At 44.0% G+C, this 18,098-nt stretch overlaps 1 long non-coding RNA gene across 1 annotated transcript; it reads right to left on the minus strand.

Moving 5' to 3' along the window:
• Positions 1 to 10,797: 10,797 nt before the first annotated feature.
• Positions 10,798 to 15,707, minus strand: LOC134156431 (uncharacterized). The gene is made up of 2 exons (XR_009961906.1): positions 13,299 to 15,707; positions 10,798 to 11,790 (listed from the first exon to the last, which is right to left on the minus strand). It is a non-coding gene; the product is annotated as an uncharacterized LOC134156431 (long non-coding RNA).
• Between the last annotated feature and the right edge of the window lie 2,391 nt (positions 15,708 to 18,098).

An 18,098-nucleotide genomic window follows, 5' to 3' on the forward strand; every position in this document is an offset into this window, starting at 1 on the left:
CCAGTTTGCAACATCCGTCAAACTTGCTGGAAATAAATCCATGCAAGTGGACAATATGGCATACACCTAAATGCAACATATAACCAGCTTAGTTATAAACATAAGTATCAGCAGAATTCTAAATCATGCACAATGCTACCAAAAATGCTAATTTGAGGAATGTCTGATACCAGATTACAACATATTTTAAAGGTCTTCGTTTCAACATGCACTGGAGAGGTGTGGAAAATTCAGAGCAAACTGAGAACATGGTTGATTTATTTTTCAGAAATCTCTGGAGCTCTGTCAACTTATCACAATTAATTCCAAACACAAAAAGATCTTAATATGGTGTCCAAGGAAAGAGTTGGATGCCATCTCTGACTACCTCCTGACAGGAGAGAGAGAGACACGATTTCCTAGCCATTTGAGGTATTCCAGTTTCATTCCTCAGTTGTGATGGGGGAGCACAGAAAAAGCATCTTCGGGTGGTGGGCTGGCTTGTTTTATACCACAAGAAAAGTGCAAAAGAAATTAGAAATTTAGAAATATTTTTTGCCTTCTCATCATCAACAATGACAGCTTAAGGAAAACACAAGCAACTCCTCCAAAAGCTCTGTGCACCATTACTCCATCATGCCAGCAGGCTCACACATGTACAGAACCAGAGCTCACTTATGCTGCACGAAACACTCTTGCATTCTTGAATAATTTAGACAAAAAATGTAGACATGCTGAGCCTTTCACTGTAATTATTCAATACTGACGCTATCCCTTCCAGAAATCTCAGAAATGTTGGCAATGTACACTGGAAGTTCAGGTAAGGCAGGAGTATCTAAACAAAGGAACTGGCCCAAAAAAGTTCCTTATACTTGCATTATACATACTGCCTGCATCCTTTGTGGGCAGAGGACATCCTACATTATGTACAATAAAGCAGTCAATAGATTTAGCTGGCCTGACTGGCACTCAGATAGAAAATCACTGCAGACCTTGACAGTATAAAGGAGGTCATTAAGAAATAGAAGAAACAGAAAGAAAACTCTTTTCCAGTGTGTTCAGCATAAGCCTGAGCAGGCAGGTAGGTCAGCCTTTTCTGCTCAGATTCCACATCAGGGGAAACACACCGCAAGAGCAGAATTTCTGGGTTGCTGGTGCTCTGGGATTTATCTTAGGACAAGAAGGTCAGCAAGGAAGTTCAGGTTGAAGAGAGGGTCCTGTCTCTCTTCAACCTCTAGTACTCTAATATTACAGACTGCTTTTTGTATAGCACCATTGCTGTGGGAACCATTGCTATTGATCATCTCCATCCTCACATGCAAAAATCTGTATTATTATTTTGTTGGGTGTCTCCAGGGAGGGAAGTGGCACCAGGAGCAGATGGTAAGGGGGTAGCAGCTTTCTGAAAATCAAAGGTGGCAGTTTTGCATGACTAAAATTCTTAGAGAGATTTCTAGCCTGCATCTCTCCCACAAATGCAAATTATTCCCGTAGCTGGGCTGGCATCTCTGTGAGTAAACCAAATCCAGAGAGCTGGGGGTGAAAGCACTCAGCCCCTGCATGTACAGGGACAAACAAAGCCAGGCTGTGGCCTTTGCCAGCTCTCCGCACTGAAAGGAAAGTGCTCCCCTTTGGGCAATTGAGCACAATTAGCTCAAATCTCTCAGATTTCCTCTAGTGGAAGAGATTACCAGCAGGCCCTGCTGCTTAGAAGTGCTGGGCAGCATAAGGAGAGGGACTCAGACAAAGGGTGCATGCATCCACTGGAGTCTCCCCATATACACTTATCCCCCCAGTGCCCACTCCTGCACATGTCTTGCTGAGAACTGTATACATTTAGGATCAACTGTGCTGCAGATCGGGCAGCACAAGGGCTTGAAACATTTCCTTCCTGTTCAAGGGCACTGGCAAATTCAGATGGCCAGTTGGTCACCAGCTCTGCTGGTACTGAGCACCTTGACAAGGATGCTCCAAACCCAGTCTCCACACCCTCCTCTCTGCACTGCCTTGGGGGTCCCCTGCTTCCCCAGCCAAACTCCATCTAGCTTTACCCCTGCTGCGGGACAGTCACTCTCCCTCACACACAGACAGCACCAGCTCCCACCAGCTCAAAGGGCACCTTCCTCCATGCCACCAGCACCACCCCTGTCCGTGCCCTGGGCACTGCATAACCCGCAAAGCTATCCTCCTCCCCTTCAGCTGCGAAGCACTGGACACAGAGATGTAGTCATCCCCCCTTCCCCCTCCTCTTTACTCTCACAGATAGCTGAATCCCAAATGTTTGTTCCCAAAAAATTACTTTCGAAACACAGCCCTGACAACACATCCCTCAGCAGCAGGAACGTGCCTGACTTCCCTTTGCTGCCTGCCTCCATCTTCACAAAATATGAAACTACGACTGCGCCACTGATGTCTGTCAAGACTATGTGATTACACTAACCACCTTAATATGTATTTCTTTGCATAACAGCTAAGCAGACAGTTCACACTCCAGCAACCATTCAGCAGAGATGAGGATCTTAACATCAATGCAGATTAATCTCAGAGCACCATGGAAAAACATCTCATAATTGGTGCAACTCAACCAGTTTCAAAATTACCTCTGGCCCATAAGATACAGAGAGGCTGTGAAATGGATTAGCTGAGACAAGGAAGGAGAGGCAGAAAAAGAGCGAGGAACAAACATCAGCTCAGAATAAGCTAGGCGGCAGAGCTGAGACAGATGTGTTTTCAAGAGCGCAGAGCAAGCTCCAGCAGTAGTCTTTGCCTTTTCCCACAGTAAGCTGTTATCTGCAGAGGAAAAAAAAAAAACCAAACCACCACAACAAAGCAGGCATAAATGGGCAGCTCCTATTCGATACCAAAGCCAGTTATCAGAGCCGAGGCCCCATGTCCCACAGAGTACTTGTAAATTTACAGTCGGCTTTTTTAGATGTGCAGATAGGTTCATTGTGCAATTATCTCAGTAAAGACTGCCAGTGGTTTGGGGGCTTTATGGTGTTGACTACAAAAATAAAATAAAGGCCCTGGGCCTGAAAATATTAACCCTTTATGAGCCAGAAGGACCACTTTGTGTTTCTGTGTAGGCTCTAGAGCAGAAGGAAAACTATGCGATCCATGCACAGTGATTAATTTATGTAAACACAGCTGAAGGTCTAAGCCTGAGACATGACTGGAGCTGCTGCTTCACACCGGGAACAGTGAGATATGGCAGTTGTGCCATGAGCAGGATCAGTGCTTTGAACACCCAGGGCCAGCTGCAGACATGGCTTTCCCATCTTCTGGGCATGGTGGTTCCTGCGGCTGAAACCACCAGAGGTTGTTAATACCTTATCTCTCACCAGAGAGATAAGGTATTAAATGACACATTTGCCAGAAAGACCCAGGGCTTCAGAAGAGACCCATCACCTTCTCTGCTGCTCCCCTCACCCAGGAGCACAGAGGGAGCCAGCAGCAGGGTGAAGCCCTGATGCCCAGTCCTTGTGTGGTACCAGGCAGTGTCCAAGCCCCTGAGCCAAGCTCCCTTCTCCAGGGATGCTCCTACTACCTCCACCTCACAGTAAGGAGGAGATGCGAAGTACCAGCAGGGGACCTCTCATCGAGGAATGATATGCAGACAGAGACATCCCAGCACTATTTTCAAAATGAAAGACAGAGTTTACTTAGATTTGCAAGGAGAGTTTGTAGGCGATATAACAGCAGAGAGGAGAGAACATTGAAATACTTTCTTTCAACAAGCAGACCCCAGGCAATTGGCAGCCTCTGACACATTAAAACATCCACAGAGGCTTTTCCCTCACAAGTATTAATTTGAATTAAATACTTAGAACATATCCTAATAAAAAGGTATACATTAAAAGGCAATGGAGAACATCACATGGCATGGACGTCTGCAGATGGCAAGATCTCAGTAACCTTCTCAGGAGCATATGTACCAAAGTTGATGGAAAGATGTAAAAACAGGCTATTTCTAGAAACATTCCTTTATCTTCATATTCTTTCGTAGGAGAAGAAATACTATTTAAAAGGAAAGCTTGAAGAAGTCTACCAAGGAAGTTGTCTTTAATGTCTACCTTTGCATTCTATTTCAGTATTTTCATAGCACTACCTGCAGAACTACTTTGATAATACAAGGAGGAATCACAGCTCTCTGAAAATGCCTCCCTGAGTAACATCTGGGCACTGGAAAACAACAGTATAATGAAAACGCAGGAGAAAAAGTGATTTTCCTACTGATCTGAAGTTACTTATCTGCTCTACAGGCCTACAATTTTGCTGGTGTCTAAAGTCATACATGGCATGTGACATTGCAGCTCTACCTTTGCAAGAGTCTGATACTTAATCAATTGTCAAAATGTTATCTGTCAGCCACAGAAAATGAATGTAAAATTTCTATGGAGAGCTCCATGCTACGCATAAAACATAGCTACTAAGCAAAGTAAAAACGCCTAGTAGAAGAAACTGAGGGAGTGGGTGAAGTGGGAGAATGGCATCTGCAGAAATTCAAAGCAATGAATTCCTCACCAGGGAAGGTGGGGTGGAAGATGTACGTTAGCTAACTGCTTAAAGAAGCCTGTGGGAGAAGGATTGTTAGGGCAACAGTGAAGGGGCATCCACAGCTCAGTAAGGGGTTATGGGGGACCTCATGCAGAACCTGAAGCAACTCTGACCCATGCCAAGCCCTCCAGTCATGAGACAGTGTTTAAACACTTCCAGTTCTCACCAAGAAAATCTGGTGCAGTGGCCTCCTTGGTGACTATCCCCTTGAAAGCAAAAACCTGTCAGTCCTGCTGGTCCAGTCAAAAGTTTACAGCTCTCATTTACAGACCTTTTCTGCTCTGAGGAAGGAAAACACTGCGCAAAAAGGCTGACCTGCTAAAACAATCATTATCAGGAGTACAGCCTGTGATAAATGCAGGCAAGTGGAGTCCAACCACTCCTGACTCTGGTAAGCAAGATATTTTCCTCTTTTTTCTTCCATTTTCCCAAGGAGAGACATTTACCAGCAGGCCCCAGCTCCCTGCTAGGCAGCCTGCAGGGAAGGGGAGCAGCCATGTCTGCCCGGCAGTGCCACAGTCCGTGCAGATCCCCTGGGATTACCCGCCAGCCTGTTCGCAGTTTGATCCCACTTAGCACAAGCAAATATCAAAATATTTTGTTTCTAAACAGAAGACTGAAGACTGTTATGCAAATCATTCTTATCCTAATGCACAGGCAAACGGTTGAATTAGAGCAATAGGATTAGATGCTAATTTGTCAATATTATAGTTCAATTTAGAATATATTAATAAAAGGAAAAAAGATGACGCTGGAGTTTCTGGTCTATCAGTCAAACGTTTCAAGGGATGACGTCTTCTCTTTCTGGAGAAAATTCACCCAGAGGTGGGTGATGGACTACTTAAGGCAATTAAGGGCAAAGGCATCAGGGGCTTCCCTCCAAATCGCAGTGGGAAAGTCGGCAAGGCACTGAGCCCTTTACTTCCCTGAGCCCATATTGCCTGCAGCGTGGTGGGAGTAGCGGGTACACTCTGGCTTTCTCTCCCTACTGAGACCTGTTTTCTCCCATCTGGGCAGATGGAGTCGTCGCCTTGCCCACACCCGGCTGTCTTGCAAGGAGATGCCTCGCCTCGAGCACCACACTGCTAGAGGAGAGCTGTGCAGAGTTTACCCCCACCACCGTGCAGAGGGCACCTGTGGTGTTTACATCAAGGCCACACAGTCTGTGTTCCCAGCGAGGAGCCCTCTCTCGCTCTTCTAGCCCTACAGAGGAGACAGCAACATTCACCTGTGGTGTTACAGTCCCAGGCCCATAAACCCCACACTTCTCCCCATCTCACCATGCTGTCCTTTCCCTTTCTATTGTCTCTGGCTGCAGAGTGAGCCCAGCCTGCTGTTTCACCTCCAGCAAAGAAAGATCAGTGGAAATGCCTGATTGCTTAAAGTACAGTACAAGTAGCACCAGGCTTTGATATAGCAATTCCTGTCTCAGACAATTTAGCTTTTGATCTCTGGATGCAGTTAATTGCTAGCTATGCAGACGTTTGTGAAGGAGAAAACAATCACAAGCAATTTTAGAAGTGAGATGCTTGATGCTTAATCTTGCACCTGTCCTAAGAAATGAAATGGGCTTTTCTTAGTCTGGATCATGCTGCACAGAACTGCAGATCAACCAAAGGCAAAACATTTCAAATGTCAAATAGATGCAAATCCACTGCTCTCTCTCATGATAAAAAGAGATAATCACCAGGATAAAAACAATAAGCTGTTGCAACCAATATACACTCATTAACTGCATTCTTCATGTCTTGAAAATAAGGCAATACATCACATACAGAATAACTGGAAAAAGCAGCTACATTCATTGTTCATTTTGTTCTTTTTTTTTTTTTTTTTTTTCCTTCATGTGGGTAATACAAGGACTTGTATTACAATACAAGGACAAGCAGAGAGCCAAGCCTCACCTCTCCAGGGTGAAAAGCAATGCTATTTTCAGATGAGGAAGGGAGGAAGATAAGACAGGACACCCTGGAGTGCACCTAATCTAGGTTCAAGTCCGAGCATGTAAAACAAATGCTAGCAAAAAAAAAACCCTGTCTAAGAGCTGTTTAGGTATGTCTTACTCCCTCTCTCAACCATAGCTGATACCCACCACCAATTTGCTTCTTTCTCCTGAGTGTTATAATGACTCATCTCAAACCCTTGAAAGCCTGATAATTTGGGATTGCCTTAAGAAATGTCACACCACAATCCAGTTTAGCCCACACACTGCAGCCAGATGAGGCTGGCAGTGAGGGCTTCAGACTGCTATACAGAACAGGGCAAGCACCTCTCCCTCACTCACTTGCTGCCCCCCTCTTAGGATCTCACTGTGCTGGAGGGGGTAGCCATGTAGCCCATTTGACTTGCCCCCTGTACTCAGTTTTGATTACTTACCCCTCCCTGCACCCGCTGGTAGTCTGGCATCGCCCATACACAGGAGCAACAGTGCAGTTCTCCGTTGTGTGAAATAGCACTTCCCTGTCTCTGCTTCAGTCTGATAACCAGCTTGCCTGTTGAGCAGCGCTTGGATGCTTTTAGCAAACTCTCCACAGTGACTCAAGCTGTCTTTCATTTTTTTCCTGAGCTAAGAGATCATAATTTTGTATATGTAGTCACTTTTCCCCTGGCAGCCCCCAACACAGAATTTCATTTTAGTGCAATGAGCTATTGCAGCATCTTTTCAGAGTCAGCATTAACTTTGGTTATCCTGAATAACAATTGAACAGTTGTAAGCGTTGCCACTATTTGCTTGTACCACCTTCTCCAGGCCACATTAGGAAGATGCTGAACATCAGGCCCAGGACTGGCATTCGTAGGACCTCCTCCTGATGTACAGGATGACTGTTTCTTCCAACCCTCTCCTTTCTGGGGTTTAGCCCACAGGTAACCTCTCCTGGGTTAACCCAGAGGGTAACCTCTCCTACTCCATAACAAGTGCCATAGGAGCCTTTCTTGCTTTCCTAAGTCTGTGTTGAAAACTACAAATCCCAGACAAGCACAATGTGTATGCTCATGAAATCCTTGGAAGAGTTCATGTGGCTCTCAGGTTTGATCTTCCTCTCAACACCCATGTTTCGTCTCAAACCTCCAGCCAAATCTATGAAATGAAAGCCTTGACTGACTGCTAACATCCAGGATCACCCCTACAGCTCTGTTCAAAGCCTGGCATCACTTTCCCACTTCCATCCCTCTAAACCCAGAACGGATCGTAGTGCCAGATTACACACAGTTAGTAATTCAGAAATTTCTTATTTGTGGTGTGTGTTTTTTCAGGACTCCTGGGTAAACACCATCTGGTGCTGAGAATTTGTTAATGTTTAGTTTATCAATTTGTTCTAACATGCCTTTTCTCAACACCTCCATTTGAGGTGGTTCCTCAGACTCCCTCCCATTCGCATTGTCTCCATCGTAGTGAATGCCAATGCAAAGAATCTGCCCAGCTTTTCTGTGATGCACTTGCTGTCCACTGGCAGATCTTTCCACACAGGGGTCATTAATGGGCCCCACGGGCTCCTGGTCACCTCTATCGACTGTGGCCTGTTGTTGCACAACCAAAATGATCATGATAATATTTATACATCAAAATAGATTTTAAATAAATTTATACTTATAATACACACTGCTGAGTTTACTATGAAAATTTCAGATGGAAAACACCAAATGCGATCTTGGTACACATCCAAACACAAATGTGTATTCTTCTGAGTAATTCCTAAACAGGAACAATTTTTATCTTAGGGATCTACCAAAGCTTACTGATTACCAGCCCACAAGCACATTGTGTAGCCTTCAGTCACATCAAGTGCTCGCTATTGACAGAGATGAATGGAGCCTGGAACAGCACCTTTCTTTGTGTTAAATGTTCCATTCAATCCCTGAAAGTACTCAACAGGAGAAAGAGAAACCAAATACAAGATGACCCTTGCCTAGCCAGCCATAGTGCTTTTGAAGCCCTGTTTATGTGAAGAGTTGTTAAGAAGATTTATGTGAGGTTTCTCATGAAAATTCATAACAAATGTTTCAGTAGTGGAAGGTAAAATATTTATTAGAAACAGTGGATTGAAGAGAAAAGCTCGTCCCTGTGATCACTTTGTCATACATAAAATAAGCAATAAAGATGACTGCCTAACATTTACTTACAGTCCCAACTTTAAGCCCTTAGAAAAAGAGAACACGGACATAAGGGGCAGCAGTTTCTACAGCACTGAAAGAGAAGAGAGCGGCTTTGGTGCAAATGAGAGGGAGATGAGGAGAATGATTTATAAGTTCCTTGATTAATCTTTCACTTTATGTGGGAACAGTCTTGGGCATTTGATTAAATATCCAAGGTAGGAGAACAACATCTAATAATGTAAAATCTTGTTTTGCAGCTGCTTCCAAGATCTCGCTCTTTCTTCTGTGAAAGTGATTTGAATTTCAGATTATTGAGGTTTTGATTTGGTTTTTTGCTTTTTTTTTTCCTAAATTAAAGCTGACGTCTCTGGAATAAATTAAAGTGTAGAGGTGTGGAAAGGACAGGAAGAGTCCTGTTTACTAACTAGCGCAGTTTCTCCATCTTCTCCTGGTCCTGAAAGTAAGGAAAGCAATCATAACAATAAGGAACATGCTTTTGGTGCTGGGGCAAAAGATCATAGCAGAAAAATTAATTGGGATGCTGTTTACAGCTGAAATATATCACTGTGTATTCATTAGCACTGGGCATGACAACACATAGGGAACATTACTCACATAGATGTGGTTAGGATAATGAACCAGCAACCCATATCTGGGAACTTAAAGCAACCCTTGCAAGTTCATCTGTCAGAATTCTCTGGTACTTGAGGCAAGGGGATGAGGGGAGGAGCCTGAGAGAACTTGAAATAGCATAACTTCATGTGGGAAGATAGTACCATCACACAGCTCTGAACAATGGAGAGAAATCTAAAATTCTTTCTCATTAAAGAACATTTCTAGGTGCTACTGCCTTTCTCCTCTCTGTTTTCTGGGTATCATTTTAATGAATATGTATATTCCGGAATATTTTATTTATATACTTTCACTCCTTCTTTATCATACTCCTACCTTGTTACTAAGTGATGGGGCTGTGCTGTTGCTACGTATTCTTCCTCAATAACCCCCCTCATTTGGTGCTGCCATTCTTCTCCTTGTCCAAACAGGCCACAGCCAACAGCCAGGAGAAACAGCCGGCTTTGTTTCAAGGCCCCAGGTTTCACTTGTATTGGTAATTGCATGAGCTATGCTGAGTTCACAGATGTGTGGCCTCATGAAACTGTCTTGCTATTGCTACAGCACAACTTGCAGCCTCCCAGACCTCTACCCTGCCAAGGCAACCAGACCAATCCAAACCGATGAGCTGAGTGATCTGCCAGCATTGGTGGGACAGTTCACCCAAGAAGGAGACTCCTCTTGCAAGTACGCCCATCCTCAGGCACACAGCTCTACCATGAGACTATGTCCAACTCCAGGCATCCCACCAGAGTCCACCTGAGGTCTCACAGACAGAGAGCCCAAACAGACAAACAGTTTAGACAGAAGAGAGAACTCATTCGAGATTAATCAGATTGCAGACACCTGCTGTGCTGGAAAAAACAGGTTAGTGCATTTCGATAGGGGTGTTTGACCAAGGTGTAGTTGCAGCAGGAGATGCACTGCCACTCCCACCTCACTGCCCAGGGAAAGATAACACCATGTATGGGGACCACCCGAGGGGCATGTCCAACCTTCTGGTGCTCCAGGGATATAAGGCTTATGAGGTGCAGTTAAGGCAGAGGTGAAGGGTCTCAGTTCAGAGCCAAGCTGAGAGCACCAGTTCCAGGCTGCAGCCCCAGTCCTGGACACTTGCGCACTGAGGTGTGGTGAGCTGGCTTCACCTACATCCCTTGTGGGGTGCTGACAGGGCAAGGGGAGCGCCTGGCCCTGGGTGAGGATCAGGGCTGGAGATGCAGTGGATGCTCCCAGTGCTGTGGATCAGCCATTGTGTCAGTGGGAGGACAGTGGAGCTGCACTGCACAACACAGCCTTGATGAGACCCAGCCTGTCCTCTGGTGCTGCAGGGCTCCCTGCAAAGGAAAGGAAACTTCAGACAAATGTGCATTTGAAAGCCAGAGAGACCATCTTTATAATCTAGTGTGAGCTTCCAAATTCCCTGGGAATAGTACCTCACCCAGTAATTCCTGCTTCAGATTTATTTGGATGTTTTCAAACAATGTTGACCTTCACAGTGTATTATGATCTGCATACAAGCAGACAAGCAAATTATAGCTCCATGTTTACAAAAGCTTACCCTGTAGTATCAATCAATTTATTTTTCACTAATACATTCACATTTCCTTCTCACATATCTCAAATTCTAATTAATGACAACCAATGGCTTCGTTTAAAATACAAGAAATATCCTGTGTGTTATGCAACTACAACTAGGAAGGGAGGGGAAGGGAGAGACAGAAAAAAACGCCCATTTGTTTACTCTCTGTCTGCAATTTGTAAAGCAGATGATCTGGGTGTTTAGAACTGCTTTAAGAGTATAGCTTTGTCAGCCAGGCTCCTGATCCAAGCCAATTTTTCCAGCTGATTTGCAGACCCCCAAAACGGGTGTTCCTAAGCCTGTTGTAAACATGAAAATGACAGATACCATCCTGGTGGATAATTCTCTAGCAGTGACATCCACTGCAGCTGTGAGAGGCAAGCTGGAGCAAAGCTTGCCTCATCCCACAGCATAATCCCAGGTTTTCACAAACAATAAACTGTTTTGTATCCTAGCCCAACAGTCAGCTCACTAAAACACCAGACCTCATTTTTCCTATGCTCACTTGCCTTCCTGTTATTTTTCCATCTCTGATAAAGTCTGGTTCACTGCTAGTTACCCCTTCTCTACTCTGTCCTATTCCTCAGTTCCCTCACCGAGAACCCCCATGTGGGAGCTTTCAGGCCCTAATTTCTCTAGTTTAGCATGGATAGCAATTAATTTTAGCAGGAAAAATGGGAGCCAAAATTCACTGATGCAGACAGGGATTTACATTGTGGAAACAACAAACTTGCCTTGATCTCCTTGAAGTCCGATTCCTGGCATGTTTAATTTAAAACAAATATATCTCCTGCTGAGTGGATAGTTGGCTTGAAATTTGGACTGAAGTGGTGTCAAGCTGCTCAGTGGTAATAAGTGGCACATTTGCCTCAGCTTCCTCTCAAAAGGTATTTATTTTTGGTCTGAGAACTCTGAAGTTAATTTGGCTGCTGGTCCAAAGAGATCCCACTCATGTAAAGGTTTTCATGCTTGAAAAACATGTAAGAACATAGGTATTTATGAATGAAGCAGCAATGGACCATAGTCAGTACAGCACTTTACATTGTGCAGCCTTTTGCTTTCCTTTCAAACTGAAGAATGCTTCAGTTTTTGTTAGCTCTCCTCTGAAACACACCCTGTAGTTTATTTCTTCACTCAGACGTAACACACTGAGTTCAGCTGGCATGTTTTTTTAAAAAAAAAGCTCCAATTATTGCCCAGGATAAAGCAACAATTTTACAGCATTTTCTAGAAAAGAAGAAAAAGCCTAATGAGCTATTTCCCAGCTTCAATCTTGACAATGTATCTATGACCTGTTTATCTCATATTCGCCAGGCTTTCCCACCAGGCTCATTATCGAGGTATAATAGCACCCATCAAGAATAATAGGAGCAAATATATAGAGTGGTCAATTCAGATGTAATACTCAGCCTTACAGAGATGCCTCAAATAAACTGCCAAGAAAATTACAATGAAGTTTTGACAGAAGAATTTGCATGCAATACTTATTAAAAATATAACACAGACTAAACCTTAATATCTTTAACAATGACAAAATGACAGTTGAAAGTGACCTTAATGGTATGAATATTTAATTGGGCTTAATAAAATGTACAGTCAAGACCAATACCAATAACTAATTTCAGGTACTAGCTTATTTTTTGTGTGCTTTAAAACTATTTTGCTTGGTCACTGTGGGGGGGAATAAAAACAACAAAAAAAGTGGTTTACAGCTCATTGCTGAAAAGAAGTTGGAGCTGGCTGCCTCTTTTCAGGAAAGACACACTGCCAGGTTGGTACACAAGACATAACTTTAAGGAGTTTAAATGTTTCTTTTCCTGAGGAATAGTAAAATCACCCAAACAAACATAATTACTTTCCAAGAGGCAGCACTTTGAGCCATACATACAGGGAAGCAAAACACTTTTTTCCAGTTGCCATTACCAGCAGACCTGCCCAATCCTTCTGTGTAGCTGGATTTGGAAACTCTTCACAGGGCACCAGCCTTTGATGCCTTTTTTCCTGGAGCATCCCACTGCACTATAACAGAAATAATGGTACGTTTGTGCCAGCCCCCAAAAATTCTGCCTGCTGTTGCAGAATGGGTGTTAGCAGGGGAAACGAGGCCTCAGTTTTAAGTGGGAGAGGGGAGGCAGCCCACACTGCCACAACCCAGGCTGGGATCTGTCCCTGAGGACTGAGATAGGTGCCACTGATTAATGCCAGTGGGTCAGAGGACAGCCAGAGCTGGCCTAGTGCTGGCATCGCATCTCCATCTCAGCCTGAAGGTGGTGAGTGCTGCTCACCCACCTTGTGCTACCCTTTTGGAGCCATATTTAGATGTGGTTACCTGGGAGTAAGAGCTCCGAAACCCCAATACAGCTCTGCCCAAATTGCACTGGGATTTATTCTGATTGGGCTGTGCATTAAGCATTGTGCATGCTCCTGCTGCACTGTGACAGACATCAGGGGGTGAGCAGCCTGGTCGGAGGCTTACCAACAGCGAAGTAGGTGGAAAGAGTCTGTGCTGGCTGTTTTTTGACTGACAGGGCTAACAACTCTCTTGGCTCCCATTACCTCCATCTTGAGAAGTCTGATTCATCACAGGGGTCACCCAAGGGAGAGGGACTGCTGCAAGGAGCTGAAGCATTACTGGAGCAGAGCAAAGTGCTATGAGCATGTGAAGATATGGCAGCAACTGGCAAGAAGAGCTGATTGCTTTAAGAGAACACACAGTGTGAAAGACAGCAATAAAACATCCATGCTGTGCATCGCAGGAGTTGCAGCAATACTTTTAACAGCAGCCTGTGCTCTTCAGTGGGTGGGATGCTCTCAGGGTTGGACCTGTCAGCATGGCCGTACCATTTAGACCAAGGGAATGTGGCTAGCTTTGTTTCAGTTTGTGATTCACACCAATGGCTGCTGCTCTTCCCCAAGATAGACCCCTTCCACTCTTTTGGGCTGCCCTAAATTCATAAGGACAGTCCTGGAGTTTCCCTCTTTGAACAACCAAGAAGGTGCACGATGCGAGTGAATTCATTTTGGAGACAAAGCATGCAAATAAGATGCAGGGTCTTCTTCCCAGTCAGGGTCATACTGGGCTGGGTCATGATGGGGAAGATATTTAGAGTTCTGGTGACATCTGACTTACAGCCTTTGGGGAAGAGAAAGTGTCTACCCAGTGCAGACTGCCTAGCTGTGCCTAGGGACTGAGCTCCCATTCAGGAGGGTTTGTAAATGATCCTTACCTAAAATCCAGTGGAGATGAGCAGTCACATCCTTAGCAGTTATCTCCCTGTGTTGGGACAGCTGCTACTCCTGGGGGAGAAAATGCACATCTTTCCTCCCAACCGTCATCTATTCCTGGGCGTGAGAAATGACGGTGAAATTCTGCATTGAAATTTGACCGCAAACACAGCACCTTCTCACACTGCTCACTGTGAACTGTCACATCTGCTGACTTCAGGTGACTGAAATAGATTCTTATTACCTTCTGCTTGTTGGTTGCATCAAACCAACACCATTGAGAGAGAAAGAGGAAAAAGGTGGACAATTTTCCCTATTTTGTCAGCTTTCACAACATTTTCTTTACCAGGACAGTGAAAAGCCACAGCCTCACATACAGATCCCAAATAATTATGAAACACAATATGGACTCCTACAACACAATATTTTTAAGGTTATTTTTCAGAGCAGAGCCATACTCTAACGTTTTATAGAATTACTTCCTGCAGACTGCGTTTTTTCAGCAGCACAGCTATTTTTAGCATCCAAAGCAGATTCTGGAACCACCAATCTAAAACATACCACAAGGTACACAGATACCAACTCTCCTGATGTCCCAAACCTTGACTCTGCACTTACACTACCCCAGGGTCTTTTAATTTTTCTGATCTGTCAGGGCATATCCCAAACAAAGCATTTCTGGCAGCACGGCTCCTCCAGCACCGTTCAGATGTCTTGGATCAGAGCTAACATGGAAAGGAGACAGCTATTTAATGAATAACAGACACCACAGGAGCCAGGTTTTACTTAGGGTCTTTCACACAACAGAAGAAGAAATGAAGTCCTAGGGAAGGGAGGTCTGATCATGTCTTTGTCATCATGCAGCCATGTCAAATCACCAGCTCAGTCTGTGTAGATGCTCCTGGCTCTACACAGAGAGTATGTGCCCTGGCTGCAGAAATGGTGCCGCTCTGTTTGCTGCTTTTCAGTGCAGGATATTTATACGGTATAGACGGTTCTTCAGGCATAACAAGGGAAAGAGCAAGTAGACAGATGATAATTTTGTGCTGTGCAAAGAAACATCATGAACAAAGCCCAGTGAGCAGATAAATCCCAGCCCGGTCAATTGTGAAGTTACATCTTTATCTACCATTGTTACCCAGAAGAGGGAAACATCCAGCTCTCTGGCAGTTTTGCTCCGGCACCAACTGTAAGACGTGTCAATAGCTCTAATTGCTGAAAACCTTGTCGCAGTGATGAAAACCACGCTTTCTGTTCTCTCTCAGGGACAGCCAAAGATACTGATCTGAAGCCAGAGTCTTTTTTCCCATGGAGACTTATGGCACTGCAGTAAACCAACTTGCTTAATCAACCCTCTGATTTACATGGTCTCAGATCAGGTCCTCTCTGACTCTTCACACACCTGACACTTAAAGTGCAGATGCCTGTCATTCAAAGGCCTAAAAACCATCACAAAAATCATTACAGCTTTTTTTTTCCAGACTCCTCACCTGGGGGAAATTAATTCCAAGTCCCTAGACATGGAGCCAGCAATGGTGAAACAGCACAGCAGGTCAAGCCAAGCTCGCCCCTGCTCCCACCCCTGTGACCAGCTCTGTGGCAGATGTGCCTGATGGGGCCAATGCCAGACCACCACCAGCCACCTTCCCTGTGATGCTCCAGCACACGCAGAGGTGGGGAAGGGGAAAAAGAAATAAATCACTTCCTTACACTTCTGCTTTGTCCTCTCCTTATGATGGTGTGAGCCCTGATGGAGGCAGCTCTCTACAGCTTCCTCAGCTCAGGGGCTTCAGGGAGGGATTTGAGAGCTTCATGGGTAGGGACCCCATTTCTGCCTGGGAAGCAATCTACAGCTTCCAAAACTGATGTTTTCTAGCTCTGGCATTGGGCGAGCAGATTGCACCTCCACTGTACAGAGTGGCCTTGCCACCAGCAGGACATCATGTCCTCCTGCCCACATCCCAGGCCAAAGCAACCAAGAAGTAACCCATTACTTCCCCAAGGACATTTCCCAAACATGACCAGTAACCCGCTGAGCTCCTGCAGAGCAAGCCCCTGGTTTGTATGTTGTAGGATGTACTGCAAAGCCATGACCAGTCATGTTGACACCTGAAGGAACTGCTTCCATATTGATCCTTCTGCTCAGCAGTTTGTGGGTTACTCAAGGGCATCTGAAATAAACCAGGCAGAATTTTTACTGGGAAGGCTGACTCTTTCACCAAGAGTCAAACACTCTGTGGTGATGGTGAAATAATTTTTTTACACATGTACATGATTTTTTTAAATTATTTTTATGATAATGAAGGTCATATCCCCAGGAGAGTGTTTATTTTGCTCTCCTTTCATTCACATGCAGAGACAGGAGGGAGAGGTAAGGTAGGGAACTGAAAGAAAAGGGCAAAAGGTAGTGCTGAAGCAACGCTGAAGAAATAATACGTGGTGATTGGTATGAGGGGCTAGTTTGTCAATTTGTGCAAGTCAACATCTGTGAAACAAGAAGTGAGCTGCATCTCCTGGCGAGCTGACCCCTTCCCTGCAGAAACTGCCTAATTCTTGGCTGCTAAAATGAGGAAGTAGCAGGCGAGTTATATACCCTTCTAGGTGACTGTTTCCAAATATTGCCAAACAGTTTCAGTGTTCCTTTCTTGCTTCTCAGGGTTACATATCCTTGGACACGGTTTCTATAACAGGTTTCTAGCATCCTTTCACATATCCTTAAAATGGTCTGTAATGTTAGAGAGCACTCTAATTTTGCACAGTTTAAACCAGCCATAACTACAGAGCTGTTATATCCTGTGCATCTTGCCTCAAGGCACAACGTAAATGAAAGTGGAGCTAAGAATAGGGCCTCATGTCTCAGCTGAGGGGAGAAGCATGTGCCTGCCTACATAAAGAGAAGTAGGTTATGTTTGGAATAGCAAGAGACTTTTTTCTTTCTTTTTTTCCTCAAGAAGAAAATAAAGTGTCAAAACTATCAACTAAGCAGAGCTGATCTATTCTCCTTGCCTCATTCCTAAGCAGGTAAACTGTATATATAAGAAAAACAGACAGACAGAAAACTCCCCAAGGAGAATCTCATCTTAAGACATAATGAATTCAGTCTTCAGAGACCATGAAGTCTGAGTGTTTTTAAGCTCTGTAATGTCAGTCGAATAATTATCTCACAAAATGTGTTTGTGTAGGTGAGGTCCCTGTGGTTTGGTTGCTTCCCTGCTATGAAATAGAAAGCTGCTAACCCCTTGGAAAAAAAGAATACAATAAATACAGGGAAATCAGAGAACATGAGGTTTGTACAAACACCGCTTTCCACTTGTATTCTTCATTTAAGTCCTGCTGATAGAATACCTTAGAAATAATGCTTCCATGTGATATAGGCTTCTCTCCCAGTTGTACGTGCAGACAACCAGAGCGAAACATTAAAATAAAGAAAATAAAACACGCTACCAAACAGTTGAGTGCTAAACATATCATTAACTGTAGATTTCACGCTGAAGAGAAATACAGAAATTTCAGAAAAACATCCTAATCAAACACATTTATATTATTTATGTTAAGTTAATTAAAAATAGAGTATTAATTCAGTTGCAAAGTGACTATGTCATTAACCTGATTAGATATTTTCACATGTAGAATATTTTACATTTAGGAGATAAAATCTGGCAGTGTGGCCCAGTGAATATGGGACTGGATTAAGAATTAATCCATTAATTGGCTGGGCAGTTGGGCAAAGCACATAATCCCTCTGCACGCCTCATTTTTCTTCATCTTTAATACAGAGTTTTTATGCTCTCCAACTTTCACAAAGTGCTTTGATATACACAGATAAAAGGCTTATATTAATTATTATAGATGAGTACTGAAATGCCATAAAAGCATTGCTTAATGAAATATTGATTTAAAAAATATCAAGCGGGAATAATTCCTTGCCTTAGATATTGAGGAAATGCCTGTGAACTAGGGGTCTTAGATCCATCTCCTCAGAGATGATTTGCTGCTCTAAATGGGGGAGCAAACAGAAAACAGAAGTATTGCATTGCTCAGTGGAAAAGCC

This window comes from Pezoporus occidentalis, unplaced genomic scaffold (assembly GCF_034315485.1).
Source record: "Pezoporus occidentalis ecotype Australia unplaced genomic scaffold, CSIRO_AGI_Poc_V1 ctg86, whole genome shotgun sequence".
Lineage (NCBI taxonomy): Eukaryota > Metazoa > Chordata > Aves > Psittaciformes > Psittacidae > Pezoporus > Pezoporus occidentalis.